Source organism: Pteronotus mesoamericanus, unplaced genomic scaffold (genome assembly GCF_021234165.1).
Source record: "Pteronotus mesoamericanus isolate MK-2021 breed Mesoamerican mustached bat unplaced genomic scaffold, CSHL_Meso_final contig_20, whole genome shotgun sequence".
Taxonomy (NCBI): Eukaryota; Metazoa; Chordata; class Mammalia; order Chiroptera; family Mormoopidae; genus Pteronotus; species Pteronotus mesoamericanus.
This window is the reverse complement of record NW_026555085.1, coordinates 38274456-38283528: the sequence shown is the minus strand read 5'-3', so window position 1 is coordinate 38283528 and position 9073 is coordinate 38274456. Positions and strand designations below refer to the sequence as shown.

Genomic DNA, 9073 nt, shown 5'->3' with positions numbered 1-9073 from the left:
TGTTCTGAGTAGTGTGATGCAATCACGCACCATCCTGCCTGAGATGTGCGTCATCCTTTTGTCCAGTGTATTCATGCTATATATACTACCCAACCGTTACTCACTTAGTAGCCATTCTGGTTATCGGACTAGGTACCAAAGAGAGTGAGAGAGACTACATTCACATAACTTTTAATACTGTACACTGTTATGATTATTTTATTATTAGTTATTGTTGTTAATCTACTACTATGCCTGATTTATAAATTAAGCTTTATCATGGAAATGCATGTGTAGGAAAAAATGTACTGTATACAGGGTTTAGCACTATCAGTGGTTTCAGGCACCCACTGGAGGTCTTGGAACATTTGCCCCTTGGATAATAAGAGACTATGTATTTAGTGCTATGTCTTGGCATTTTTTGTGCTTTTCACTGGTGATTTCACTATTTAAATGGTCCTGAAGCATCATGAAGAAGTGTTGTCTACTGTTCCTAAATGTATGAAAGCTGTTAATTGCCTTATGAAGAATATACATGTGCTAAATATATTTTGTTCAGGCATGAGCTGTGGTGCTATTGGCTGTGAATTCAAAATTAATGAATGTCATATATGTGTGTGTGTATACCCATATACATATTAGATAAGGTGTCTTTAAACAGAGAAAGACACATAAAAAGACACATAAAGCAAGGTTACATATTAATTGATGAACATGTGACCAGAGGCTTTCAGTGTGGCAAATTTATAGGACATAACTACTGTGAATAATGAGAAATGCCTGTATACAAAAACTCTTGGAGATCTTATTAAATTCCATATTTAAAAGTATAATATAAAATATTTAACTGAAGATTACAACAAAAATATACTAAATTTAGTAATGAACTTAACCCATTTTGGTGGTTTCTTTCTTCCCTCCTTTCTTTCTTCCCTTCCCTCCCCTCCCCTTCCCTCCCCTCCCCCTCCCCCCACTTCTTCCCGCTCCCTTCCCCACCCTCCCCTCCCTTCCCTTCCTTTCCCTTCCTTCTTTTTTTCTCTCTTTGAATTTAAGTTGCCTAGGGACAGAGAATGTCACATTCTTTTCTACAACCCTAGCTCTGGAATAATGTTTGGCACATACATATAAGGAACCCAGTAAGTGGTTAGTATTTCTTTTTGTTGGAGTTTTGCATGCTTTCATTTTATTTGTTTTATAAATGCTGATTTCAGAATTACTGAAAAGCAGTTGAAATTTAAAAATTGCACCAGAAAAGGAGAGTCAATAGTGACCATGGGTGAACCTTATGAGAGCAATGGGGGGAAAAGTAATTAGAAATGTAGATGAATTAAGTAAACACCCACATTCTAAATTAAAACACACAATAACATTAATAGACATGAAATATTTTACAGAGCAGGAACTACAAGTGCATATGCCTGAAAAAAGCTAAATTTATTGATGTATTTAAAACTCATATAAATGAGAAAACTGTAATCTCAATAAACAAATGGAAAAAAGGTACACTATTTCCACAAAGGTATAGTTAAAAATCTGTTAGAACTAATAAACAAACTTGGTACAAGTGCTAAGATACAAAATCAACTCACAAAAATCAGTTGAGTTTCTATGTACCAAGAACTACCAGAAAGAGAAATTAGGAAAATAATCTCATTTACAACAGCATCAAAAACAATAAAATACTTAGGCATAAATTTAATTAAGGAAGAGAAAGCTCTGTATACTGAAAACTATAAGATATTGATAAAAGAAATTGAAGGAAACACAAATAAAGACATTCCATTTTCATGAATTAGAAGAATTGTTAAAATATTGTTAATTTTAAATATTGTTGAATTGTTAATTGTGAAATATCCATACCACCCAAAACAATCTACAAATTCAATGCAATTCATATAAAAATTCCAGTGGCATTTTTTACAGCAATGGAAATTTAAAAAAAAATTTATGGAACCACAGAAGACCCTGAATAACCACAACAATCTTGAGAAAGAAAAACAAAGCTGGAAGCATCACACTTCTTGATTTCAAATTATACTACAAAGTGACAGTAACCAAAATAGTATGTTATTATCATAAAAACAGGCACATAGACCAATGGAACAGAATTAAGAGACCAGATATAAACCCATGGTTAAACGGTGAATTTATTTTTGACAAAGGAGCCAAGAATATACAATGCTCAATGGATAGTCTTATCAATAAATTGTGCTGGAAATACTGGAGAGCTATATGCGAAAGAATGAAACTGGACCACTTTTTACACCATGTACAAAAGTCAGCTCAAAATGGAGTAAAGGCTTGAACATAAGATCTGAAACTACTATCTACCTGGCTCATGATATACTCCATAAACACAGTTTGCCCACCAGCCTCAAAAGAGATCAAGCTGTTCCCTATCTGAGGCCTTTACCCATGTTCTCCCATTCATATTGAGCATGTTTTCTCTGATTCTGCTTGCCAGCTTCTACATATCCACCAGGCCTCACCTAAAAGCCCACTCTTCAGGGAGACTTTCTCTGTAACCCTTCTTTAAGGGTTCCCCATTATAAGACCCTGTCTATTATTTTTCACACATAACATATCTGCATATCACAATATGGTTTGTCCTTCCTTATTTTCTCACTAGAATGTAAGTTCCCTGAGGACAAAAACTTTTGTCCTATTTTATCCTTCATATAGTCACTAGATAGCATTCTCCAGGTGGGGGTTGACATCAAATGCAGTCAGAGAGGCAGGCAGAGCCAGATCACACAGCCTTATGGGGGAGGGTAAGAATGTTTAAAACTGAAAGGAACCCTAGGGGTCATCCAGTTCAAGTTGTATCTGAACACAAAGGACAAGATTCAGCACTTCCACTGATGAATGACAAATGCAGGTCTTGAATGACAAATGCAGGTTTATATAGATAAACATCATGGTCACATTGTGAGCTATTTGAAAAAGAAATGCTTTTTAATTGATAGAAAACTCATTATGCTACCGACAAATTAGGGAAAAATACAAAGTTCTATCAAGTCAGTTAATTGGTGGAGTTATAGGGACTAATATTAAAAACCAAGGTCTTACTTGATCATTATCTCATGAACCACAAAGCATCATCTCACCAGAATGTGATGAAGTTCACTTCACTGAGATTGCCATGCCATTGTCAATAGTGGCTGAGAGCAAGTGCAGATTTCCACTTTTTATCCTCATGGAATTTTATTAGTTTAATTTTTCCTCAAATATTGTATATTACTTCAATTAAAAAATAAATAAATTATTGGAATTCTTAAAAACAATGATCCCAATAAGCCTGTGCATTATGAATTAAAGAAAGTTTCAATGTTAAAACAATGTTCATTTTCAGAATTATAGCAAAGTAGATTTTCAAGATTAATTTACAGATATAAATAAAATGAATTAAATTTCTAGTGCTGCAGTGGCATTTTATTTCACAATGTAAAAATTTCCTCCTGTTTGGACCAAAATCAGAGATAACAGTTGCCCAACAAAATTGATATAAAGGAACAGCTAAGAAAAGAACAAGCAAAGCAATATTAGAAGGTGACTTTGGCTTTCAAAAAATGATTAGATTTATAAAATTAAAGGCAAATAATCTAATATAACTCCAAATGCAATCATGTACTAAAGGAAGAAGCTTGAGAGATGTAGTAGGGAGGAGAGAGGAAAGACATACGATAAGTAGCTTACAAACATTTTCACATTAACTCACAGAAAGAAATTTATTTTACATTGTAGTCCATACAATTTATATATTATATATAAACATACATAGTTTATATATAATATATAGTATATAAATTATATGTATAATGATATAGAAATGTATTTGTACTCTAGTAAGTGTAAAGTACTTTAATATATTTTTCTTTCTGTTCTATTTGGATCAATGCCATTCTATTTCATTTAAAATAAAGCTTATTTTGAACAATTAAGTTGATCTCATATACTAACTAGTAGGTCTCTAACCCCACTAGAATCTGAAAAATACTGCAAGAAAAGATTACCTGGGACTTGACTATGTCAGTGTTTCAGAGAATATAAAGGACTGAAAAAGAGGATAAAAAAGACAAGGTGATTCTATATGATAAAAGAGCGTTTGTGACTCTTTCCCAAGGACATCAGGATACATTTGCTGAATGCTCCTTGTCTTGGGGTACAGGAGCCCACAGGTAAGGAGAACTGGACAGACAGCATTGGATGCTGGGTCGCTTGCCTTCCAGGGAAATCTTAGCTAAGACAGAAATGGGTGGGGAAAAAAATTGGAAGTCTTGACTAAAGAGCAGAGGAGTAATGAATGTTTGATTAAGGAAGAACTGAAAGAATTCAGGTTGTCTCCTAAAATCTTGTGTCTGAGGTAGAGTCCTAGAAAACAGAGGATATAACCAGTGGGAAGTAAATTTATTCTAAGGAAAATGAATAGAGCATCAGCAAGTAGCTATGGATGATATGAAGGGATTTCATATCTGCAGATTTTTAGGAGTTCTTAATATCTAAATTTAGTCTGCCTACCTAATGTTTGACATATTGCTTTATAGTAACTTCTGCTTATTAAGCCACTTTATGCAATTTTGTCATTGAGTGAAATGCTAGGAAAGTAGATTACTTTCCATAACAACATCCCACCAAAACAGTTAAAATGAGTTATCTGAGGTACCTATGAAGGTTTGCCTAATTTTCCTGGTGCTATACTGGGGCTCACTGGGAGACATTTTTGTGATTACTTTTCTATAAATCCCATTTGTTGCCAGAGCTAAGGTGATCATGGGGATGTGAGTGCCATGTCCCTTCCTGCAGGGAGAAGGATAATCAGGTGATATGGCTGTTAGTGGCCTGATGTAGTGGAAAGAACATAAATTCCCTTGAGGCATATTTGATCTTGAGGGTACCCTTGCACTATGAGGGAACAAATATTGAGAAGATGCCACTGACCATGTTGGAACTTCTGCAGTTTAGGAAGACAGGCATTGCACATGTCCTCTATGGTCGTTACCTTTAAGATTCCCTAAAGTGGAGATCAGCAAACTCACTCTGAAAAGGGCCAGATAGTATTTTTGCTGTGTGGCCCATATGGTTTCCATTTCAACTTCTTACCCTGCTGTCAAAGAAATAATTGTTTAAAGATATAGGTGCAGTTGTATTCCAAAAATATTTTCTTTATCATAACAGATAGTGGGATGTTTTGGTCTGTGGGCCGTAGTTTGCTGACCTCTTCTCTGGAGAGAGATTTGAGTATAGGTGGATCTAAAATATGTGTGCAGAAAACTGTTTTCTTTTTATTGTTGGGGATGGATCTTATTTTGTATTAAGGTACTCCTATGTGGCCCTACAAAGGGGTAAAACCTGAAGAAGAGAGGAGCAAGTAGATTTACAGGAGAGTTCACTTCATGAAGTGTCTTGCACTTAACTGGTCAGGCATTGCATACTGCTGGGTCAAAACAATAATGCCTGAAAAATGTCTTTGATGTTACTTGAGAGAATATTCATAACTTTGTTTCCCTCTCTGGCACAATTCCATTTGTTCTCTAGGCCAAAGAGATAACTTCCCTTAGCCATTAGGTCCCCTGGTGGATTCTCTGCCTTTAAGTCTCTGAGAACCCTCTATTATTTATTGTGCCTTAACAATTTAAATTCGCAGTGGACAAAACTTCAGCCTATATAAGTCAAGTTAAGCTGAAGGAATAAAGCTAAGTGGACACAACGAAAACTGGCTCCTGACTCTCATGCCAGCTGCCTTTCCATGATACTATACACCTTACTCCCTAAAACTTCATTGTTTTTCCCATGAAAAATCAAATAACCACAAATCTGCTACAGTGCAAACTGCATATATAGAGAGAGCCTAATTTTACCCTTAGCTTTGAAATGTCCAGTGTAGCACTTCCAGAGTCACTATGGAGAAAATCGATTCTTCCAAAGCTAGCCTCTCCCTCCCTCAGGTACTCAGGGGATCTGGTTCCTTAGAACACCCCTCAGTTTCCACTTTAGTCACAGCACAGATTCTAATAACAGCTAAGAACATTCTCTCCATGCTGACGTTTGGAGAGCAAAAAAATACCTTGGAATAATATAGAAACAGTCCCAGGGACAGATGTGGTGAAATTGTATATAATTTCTAGGCTTTCCTATGTATTTCATTTGGATCTTTTCACTGGGAAAAAATGCACAGGTATATTTATAAGCATGTGTCATATGAGAGAATAAATTCAGTATAGTGGCTAAGAGAGCAGGGTCTGGAACATGCTGCTTGCTGAGTGCCTCCATGTCCTCATCCACAAAATGGGTTAATAATATCTCAGGAGGTTGTTGTGAGGATTATACATAATATACTTGGAACAGGAGCTTCTGGTGGCAGGGTCAAGGGAAGCGGGGGCAGGTGCCATGTCTGGCTGTGAAGGTGGCAAGAAAAACCCTTGAAGCAGCCCAAGAAACAAACCAGGGAAATGGATGAGATAAGGCATTTAAGCAGGAGCAAAATGAGAGGAAGCAGAAGAAATGAAACTGAAGGAGCTAAAAACGAAAGACATGGGTAAGGCCATCCTGGCCACAGGTGCAATTAAGAAATTTGGCAAAAAACGAGCTGTTCCTTGTGCCTGGGGCAACAGTGATCCTTAATTCCATTCCTTTTTTAACATCTGGATTCCCTGTCATAACATCTCTTGCCACCTATAACTAGAATGAAGTGTTGTCTCAGAACCTGTTGTACATTTAAGAATAAACTTTTGTAAAGATGATGATGATGATGATGATGATGATGATGATGATACAATAGCTCATCTCTTAGTCCTTCTCACTCTGCCATTTTAACCTGAGCTGTGAGGTCAGAGTGAAACCAGCCCAGAGTCCTGTCAAAGTATATTTTTCAGTCTTTGTTCTATCCTGAATTCTGTGCCACCTGGCATTCATCCAACTCATTTCAAAAATAAAATAAATTAAAAAATAAAATAAAATAATAAAATACTTGGAACAGTGTCTTACACATTATCTGCATTCAACAAATATAAAAAATGAGAGTGTGGGATATGGATAAATGAAGAAAAGAGAGAGGAATGGGAAATGCATATTCTCCTCATTTAGATTATGCTGATTTCTTCCTGTGGATTCATTAAAATTAAAGAAACTCTCAACTATTATTTATCTCCTCCATGCCTTTATTTTTATTATTCCATCAGTGTAGGAGGAAGAATCTTTGATTTTAATGAAGTTCATATAATTTAAGAAAGGCAGTGGCTGCTACACTGTTTTGGGAGCTTCAGCATTTGAATTATGACTATGAATTGCTTCTTATATCATGAAGTACAAAGTGGCTTTGCTCACTGAGCCTATTCTCCTCTCCGAGTCTCAGTTTTCTCAAGTGCAAACTGAGTTTTATAATATACATCTTGAAGAATTGTAGTTTATGTACAGTGCCAAACACAGTAGTAAGTTCTAGTAGTGCCTAGCCCATTAGGGATATTGTTATTTTATTGTATGATATCCTCTGGTAATCTCTGCTTTTCACGTAAAGTTTAAAGAAAGGAATTGTGGATTAAGAGACTGTGATCAGAAGCCTGGATTTTGGACCTATCTTTGCCAAGGACACTGAGGCTCCAGACAATTTGCCTCCCTTTTCTGTACATTTCTTTTCTCTTTGAGAAGATGAGGTTATTTATTTATTTAGTTATTTTTTATTGTTGTTAAAGCACAGTTGTCTCCATTTTCCCTCCATCACTACCCCACCCTACCCACCCCCACCTCCCACCCTCAATCCCATCCCTTTTGGCTTTGTCCATGGGTCTTTTATACATGTTCCTTGATGACCCTTCTCCTTTTTGCCCCTGTTATTCTCCTCCTCCCTCTCCTCTGGTTACTGTCAGTTTGTTCTTTATTTCAATGTCTCTGGTTACATTTTGCTTGCTTGTTTGTTTTGTTGATTAGGTCCCACTTATAGGTGAGATCATATGGTATTTGTCTTTCACAGCCTGGCTTATTCCACTTAGCATAATGCTCTCCAGATCCATCCATGATGTTGTGAAGGGTAGGAGCTTCTTTCTTTCTGCTGCATAGTATCCCATTGTGTAAATGTACCATAGTTTTTTGATCCACTCATTTACTGATGGGCACTTAGGTTGTTTCCAGAACTTGGCTGTTGTAAATTGTGCTGCTATGAACGTTAGGGTGCATAGGTTCTTTTAAATTGGCATTTCAGGATTCTTAGGGTATAATCCCAGCTGTGGAATTTCCAGGTCAGAAGGAAGTTCCATTTTTAGTTTTCTGGGGGAAATTCTATACTGTTTTCCACAGTAGCTGCACCAGTCTGCATTCCCACCAGCAGGGTACTAAGGGTTCCTTTTTCTCCACATCCTCACCAACATTTGTTGTTTGTTGATTTGTTAATGATGGTCATTCTGAGTGGTGTGAGGTGGTATCTCATTGTGGTTTTAATATACATCTCTTTTGATGGCTAGTGATGCTGAGCATCCTTTCATATGTCTCTGGGCCCTCTATATGTCCTCCTTGGAGAAGTGTCTGTTCAGGTTCTTTGCCCATTTTTTAATTGGATTATTTGTCTTCCTGGAGTGGAGTCTTGTGAGTTCTTTATATATTTTGTAGATCAAACCCTTGTCTGAGGAAACAAATAAAATAAAAAATGAGAGGAGAAATTACAACTGATACCACAGAAATACAAAGGATTGTAAGCAATTACTATGAACAACTATTTGCCAAGAAATTTGAAAACCTGGGTGAAATGGACAAGTTTCTAGAAAAATATAATCTTCCAAAACTGAATGAAGAAGCAGCAGAAAGCCTGATCAGACTGATAATAGCTGGTGAAATCAAAGCAGTAATCAAAAAACTCTGGGCAGACAAAAGCCCTAGACCAGACAGTTTCACAGGAGAATTTAAGGAAGAACTAACTTCTATCCTTCTCAGACTATTCCAAAAAATCCAAGAGGGATTTTTTCCAAGAAGAGGGAAGACTCCCAAACTCTTTTTATGAAGCCAGCATCATCCTAATCCCAAAACCAGATAAAGACGCACCAAAGAAAGAAAACTATAGGCCAATATTGCTGATGAACATAGACACTAAAATCCTCAACAAAATATT

General features: G+C 36.4%; 1 pseudogene; it reads left to right on the top strand.

The window, feature by feature from the left end:
* The first annotated feature begins 6366 nt into the window (after positions 1-6366).
* On the top strand, positions 6367-6600 carry LOC129066871 (translation machinery-associated protein 7-like; annotated as a pseudogene).
* The last annotated feature ends 2473 nt before the right edge of the window (positions 6601-9073 follow it).